Raw genomic sequence first — 7271 nt, forward strand, 5'->3', positions numbered from 1 at the left:
ACATGTTTTATTATATATATGTACACCATTTTATTTGGATTCAGTCAACTTCATTTTTGCCTCATCTCAGCTTGGTTAGGATGATAGATGTGGGCTGGGAGCACTTTTTGAAGCCAGGAGAAGTCTTTAAGCTCGGCCAGTATTCTTCCTGGAGTAAAACAACATAAACAATAAATACAGTAGTCACAACTATTTTCTATACATAACAATTCTTGCTATTTTGTATTACTTGTTTATCTAGCATTCTTCATTGTACTACTTTAATGATTATACAGTAAAAACAACAGATTTAAGGAAAAACATGCTTAAGCAGCTTTTCAGAAGAAAATTGTACATGCTATGATATCCGGTGTTTCCGTTAATTTGAAATCTGGAAGTCTCTGTATTTTCCACTTTGAAGTGTTGGATTTGGGAAGTTTTGAGACTTCCTGGGATGCAATTTCGAAAGTTTTTATGAACAAAACTGGGAGTAAACTCCCAAACTTCCTTTAACAAAAGCCCAGTCTACTCAATATAAAGACTATATGTTTTAAGAGTATTTTATTAAATTATAGTACCTGTACAATAATTTTTTAGCTGATAGATAGATTCATGCTCAACCATAGACAATAAATAAAAAAACACTTCACACGTCAAACAATACCAGCACTCAAATAATTTGAATTTTACCTAACAATACACAGTAGGTGTTTGTCAAAGTGTCTCTGTGGTGATCATTGGGAAAGAACTTCCCTGGAGAAAGTGTTCCAAGTGATGGCATGGTGAAACTAGTGCTGAACGATTCTCGTTGTGCAATCTTAAATACAAATAGACATACACATGTTTTTGATTAACAACATTTTTGAACACCTTTTAATTGAGTGTTTTTTTTCCGTATAAATTTAATTTGTTGTGTTTGGCACTTTGTATTAAGTGAATCAGAATCATGATATTTTTTTAGAAAGAATACCTGTTGTATTCATTCATTCATTTTAACTAATGAACAATGTTCTCCTGTACACATGTATAATAGTGTGGAAAGCTTCTGATACCATCAATGTGAACAAAAATGCATTACTACTAAATAGTATTATTTACTCAGTATATTGTTAACAGATCATGATATCAACAGTTTAGTGATGCTATTGTTAACCTCACCAATCAAACTAGACAAGAAGGGGTGTAATTTTAACCATTAGTAGCTCAACATTACCTACCCTGCTGAAGATGATATTTGAGGCAAACATGTGGAGGTCCTTTTTGTGTCTGTCCAGTGAATGATGTCCTGTTCTGACATAGATGTCCAAATTGTCACCCGTGATTTTGACAAGTGGGTTTTCTTAGACTTCTGGCGATGTTGTCTTCCAGCATTTCACCAGCTTCATCCAAAAGGCGCAGTTTGGATGATGTCAACATTGTCAGCCCCATGCGGTTGAAAAGTGTTAGTGCCTACCAGTTGTCAATTGTAGAAATAATCCATATATTAACAGTAAGAGAAACTAATTTGAAGAAGCCACTTTATGACTTAAAGTGTTCATTATATCATTTTATTTTAATCTTAAAACCTAAGAATGCTAATGGATTTATGCAGCAGATATTAATGATTTTGAATAGTATACAAACTCAAATGCCTTCAATAACAGATAATAACAATAATGGATAAATCCTCATTTTTGGGTCAGGTTCCAAATGGCAAAACAAATGTTTATCCATAGGCATATTATGTAATTACATTTTCAGATTGTTGTGAAAAGATATAACATAAGTCCTGTTAATATTTTTGTGGTCAGAATTTGCATAAATACATAATTTGAACCACGCTGTTAAAATACTTTAACGACAAATTTAGTTTAATTCCCAACCTCAATGATCATATTCCTACAGTTGTAAAAACCAAACAAGGGCCATCTTTTCCTTTATTTTTTAGCTATGATGAGGCCCGATATATAAATATCCCCCATTTTTTATTCCTTTAAATTAGTTTTCTGTCTACAGCTCGTTTAACCCCAACATAAATCCCTGTCTTTAAAAAATGTGCTTGTGCCAACTCTAGAGCTTACCGAGTCATCCAAGTGCCCTTTGATGGATACAACTGTTGTGAGTCTGTGCCACGCTGACAACTTCTCATTCCTGGCATTCATGAGGATGGCATACTAGGCAGCAACAATCGGGGCAATCTTAATGGCTGATGGGTTTTTCCCAGCTATTGCCATTGTGCAGAACAGGTCAAGGACGAACGGAAGGCTAAAACACAACAACAAGGCATGATGCATGTCACTTTTTTATTGTGATTTATTGTGAATAAGACCTGTCAACAGAGAGGAATACTGACAATTTATTTTGCTCTTATTTAAACAAAACGTGTAAAACGAAAAAAGAAACAGAACGCAATTCTAAATACATCCACTTCTGACAGATAAATATAATGAACAAGTTTTTTATATTCTGTATTCATCACACAAAAGTGAAAATGATGATCCAATAAGATAAAGTGGAAGCTTTCGTTCTAATCATAAACTCACACAAAAAACAAACATATATATAGTAATGTATACAACATATTAGAGGGAATTTTCACAATATAGAAGAAAACCTTTCAAAGACTTTTAAGATGCATAGTCATGATTGGTAGAATTTACACTTCATCGAGGTATTATTTAAATGTAAATGTTTAAGCAAAACCTACAGAATCCACTTTGATGAATGAAAATATCTTAAACAGAAGTAGGGTTATAACTTAGGAAGAACAGCTAGTGTGTTTGCACATTCAGGTGTGCTTTCATGTTCTTTTCATGCATAAAAAAATTACTTCTACTAGAGTTCTATGCACCCGATAGGATCAATTTTTACAGTTTCACATTGTTTGTATAGATTGCTTATTAATGTATGGTTACATTAAAGTCTTTACCTTTCTGATATTTCCTGTAATATTTCTTGAATAATGTTTTCCCCATTCTGCATCAACTGTGAGACACTTTTTTTTCAGAAGAATGCTGTTATATGCAGCATTTCTAGAGGACCATCGTGCGCAGACATTGTTGATTTGTTCCAAGAATCTTGCTTGAACTCGATTGGATAATATCTACAATAGACCGATAGGTTACTGGTATATTAAATAACATAGTTGCTGTCTATTTACAGAAAAACGTTTATTGTGGAAAAGGGAAATTATCTGTATATGTTCATAGCTGGTCCTTAGAAGAATACGTACAATTTATTAGGGATTATTCTACATTTCCTTTGAGGGAGGAATCAACACCAGTTCAAATAATTTGTAAATAATATAATTATCCCGCTCCTATTTTAAGCCCATGTTTTCATTCTACCATTTCTACGCCGTCTGCCTGGATTTCGATGAGACATAACATATTTTAATATAGTTCTAAACTAACTTTATTAGCGGGCGCACTCGACTTTATTCTGTCCACTTTCCTAGTTATCAGTTAATAGTTTACACTTATAACTAACTTAGTTACAGGCAATTTCTAAGGCTTAAGGAACAGAAATAAAGAAACACTTTATATTGTAAGGCGCCATTGTTTTATCGTATCACGTGGCTCGACTATCATCACGTGGTTGCTTATGATGGCAGGGATATGATCCAGCTATGCTGGTTCCCGTCAAATCACTGCGCGGAGGTTGAATATGGGGCACACGAATAAGGTTACAGTATACTAAATACTGTTGGTGTTCAATGCTATACACTCTATAAAATGGAACGACTTTTATTTTAAGTCACAATTCTTTGTTTGGGCACATGCCATGACTTTATGTTTTAATATTTCTGTGTGCATGTGGTAGGTAAAACATTGTTGTATACTATAAGTTCAGTGTTTTGCGTTTAGGTTGGAGACTACTTGAGACTTTGACAGATGGCGCGAAACCCTCATAAACTGGGGAGAAGCCGGTAAAAAGATGACCTTAAAACTTTCTTACATACCGGATGACCGAATCCTTTAGTTAATGCTGCATAATATTATCAATACCTCTTATTTTGTATCGATTTTATGTACATATATATGTTTTGTACAACGCCATTGAATATAATTATATAAATAGGCGTTTCATCAAATTAGCAAGTTTCAAGTTTCAAGATGACCTATCTTTTTTTTATTGTTTAAATCAATTCGGCTTGGAATGTTCTTTAAGAAAAGGTATGGTTATGAGGGTGTCTACGCGCAAAACTTTGACTGTATTTTTTTAAAGTTATTGCTTTCATATAAAATTTGTTAAGGAAATATTTGAGTATATTGTGAGCATAATGCCGACATTATGATCGAGGTATAGTCTAAACCCCGTCCGAGACCGGATCGGACTTCGATTTGTTTAAATGCAAAACAGCCGATGCCATTAGCGCTTTTTTCCGATTGGGAATTGTTTAGCAAAAAAGTATACTTTTTGCGATTGGGAATATAGTCAAATTTCGGCTATAAAATCGGGCAAAAACCCCTGCATTATTGCTTGACTTGTGTATAAACATGATAAAGGACATTTTTTTTAAGTGTTTCTATGGCTAAATATGTCAATTGAACTGAATTGGTTATAAAGGTGGCACTGGAAGACACCTTTTGAGTTGCATGTTTTGTCTATTTGTATGTTAGAAAATTTATACGTACAACAGTGTGTTTTTTGTTCAAAATTTGGATTTGGTATAGGACCCCATTCCCAATGGAAAAAAAATATATATTTTTCCAAAGTGGGTCATACAAATGCCCAGATGAAGTTTTCCAAAATAAAATAAGAAATATTGGTTTGGATCACAGCATTTTGTTTATCTCCCAGACAGGTATATAAGTTCAACCTTAGAAAATATAATACTGAAAACACCTATTCTCAATTTTGATGATTTTGTTTTGCAAAATTATTACAATACTTTTATCCCAATAGTAGTCAAAACACGCGAATTTTTCCAATCCAAAGGCACCGGACCCCATTTCCAAAATGGTGAAAGTCGATGTATAAGCGGTAAATGGCTTTTCCAATAATATCAGATGATTGCGTGAGGAATTCAAAAGCTGGTTGGAGCGTTCTTCAGAGTACCTTAAAGACATCTAGTACTGGTCCTACCAAGGAAACAAGCTTAAGACTGTCTCAATAAGTCTCAGGCTTTGGGTGCAATTTAGCTAAAATAAGGTGTTTCAACTAACGATGGCTAAAGCTTTTGAATATAGCATAAAATGATTTGACATAATACAAACAACGTGTGTTTTTTCAAAACAATTTTGATTACACGGATATCAATGTATAAACGTGAGGTTTTATCTTCTTTATAAAGTACCAGTAAATAGCTGTCTCAATCGGGTAAAAACTACAAAATTCCACATTGCTGTCAGAACAAAATCACAAAGCAGTGTTCAACATGTTCTTTTTGATGTCATTATCAGGTGTACCAGGAAGATGAAGTGGACACGATCCTCACAGTAACTTAGACGGAATGTTCAGCAGTGTTGGTGACACATGAGATGATGAAACAGACTTCAAATCAAATGTAGATATTGTATAATATAATACAAATAACATAATATAATATTCATAATAATATAATAATAATAATATAATATTCATAAATCTGTATGTAAATAGATGCATTTACTCTGATCTCAATATTTAGTCCTTGTAATACAGTACAGTTCTCTTACTTAACAAGGTAGTTATAACATGCAAAAAAACACACAAACAACAGTTAGAATAACAGTTAGAGTGGAACATTTATTGATGGGATGATTCATAATCTGTAAGTAGTGCATGGGTATAAATAATTATCGTAGAGAACACTTTTTGGCAAGTTTTTGCTCATAATGGTGGCCCACTGAGTATCTCTGAACAAAACTGATGTCTACAAATTATTGTAATAATAAAAATACTGTTCAATTATTTTGTTTTTGTTTTGTGTATTCAGAGATGATGTACATACCACTCATTGGTCAGCCAGAAAAACAAGTTTTGTGGGCAGCAGGAATGGAACTTAAACCGGACAATGGACCTGTACTCACCTCCAAAGAGACTTTGGTTGGGATCGATTTAAGTTTTGGATCTCTAACTAGGTTCTTGTTAAGGTAAGATAATATAGATATAAACAACAGTGAATCCCTAATTTGCATGAAGTAAAAATATGGACTTAATGGTCAACTTTTTTTAACATGACTTTAATTGTTTGATCTGTACTTGTTTGTTCTCAAGTGTGTTTTGTCTGTCAATACGTGGTAATAGTTCTGGCTTTGAAACCAAACCATAGAAGTTGAAAACAAAAGTTGGGCATGTGTGGTCGGTCCAAGCAATATGGAGTATATAATTAAGAATTTATGATATAGTTTAATATCCATGGTGCATTTAGGACAAGATTTCATTGCACGGAATAGAGGACCTTATTACAACAAGTTAAGCATAGTATAAGCAGTCACGTTTTGTTCAGTGAGTTAATCCATAACATTTACAAGTCTTTTATTCTTTCAATTATATCTTGATGTTCCCAGTCTTTAGCGTCAAATTGAGCTAAAAGTGGATACGTGTTTCATGAAGATATGCAGTTCTCAAAGTTTTTGTATTACATAAGAAGACCTCTTACCTTGAAAAATGTGTCATAATATGAGATTGAAAATCGGTACACTTGCCTAATTTTGAGTTGTTAACCTTGTACAGATTTATTATTTAATTTGACTACTCATGGCACAATCAAAACTGTTCTAGTTTAAGTAAAGGGAAGATATTCTAAGACTCTTAGATAAGAAGCAATGCTAAATATCTTTAGAGTAGTATTCATTTTTTCACAAATAATATCAATGCACAAAATGGTGGTTTTCTTAACTCTGATATCGTAAAACGCATATTTTATATTAAAATTAAATTATTTGTTTGGTTAAAAATATATTTTGGTTAGCTAAACATACATAGTACATTAACAATTTATACAAAACATAGAGCGCATACTGTTATTTTCAGCTGTCTTATGATTGTATTCATGAACATTAATATTTAGGATTATATGAAACATTTGTAGCTTAGTTTTAAGACCTTTTTTTAAGACTGGTTTCCAACTGTTAATGTAATTCTTAGATACAAAATATCTTATAATCAACAAAATATTGTAATAGTATATGAAAGGGTTTGTCCATGAATGAATTGGCGGACGTACCATAATAGATTGTTTTATTACTAATAACGACTATGACCATGTTTATATGTATGATGTCTAGGAATACGAATATGACTATGATCATGATTACAGGGCTTTATTTTCTTGATTTGGGGAAAGGGCCTGGCTTTCCATTTTGGGGAAAAAAATATCGAAAAAC

General features: G+C 32.9%; 1 long non-coding RNA gene across 1 annotated transcript; it reads right to left on the reverse strand.

The window, feature by feature from the left end:
- Positions 1–1202: 1202 nt before the first annotated feature.
- Positions 1203–3516, reverse strand: LOC127847110 (uncharacterized). The gene is made up of 4 exons (XR_008033823.1): positions 3372–3516; positions 2888–3061; positions 2040–2223; positions 1203–1428 (listed from the first exon to the last, which is right to left on the reverse strand). It is a non-coding gene; the product is annotated as an uncharacterized LOC127847110 (long non-coding RNA).
- Positions 3517–7271: the final 3755 nt, after the last annotated feature.

Source organism: Dreissena polymorpha, chromosome 10 (assembly GCF_020536995.1).
Source record: "Dreissena polymorpha isolate Duluth1 chromosome 10, UMN_Dpol_1.0, whole genome shotgun sequence".
NCBI classification, from domain to species: domain Eukaryota; kingdom Metazoa; phylum Mollusca; class Bivalvia; order Myida; family Dreissenidae; genus Dreissena; species Dreissena polymorpha.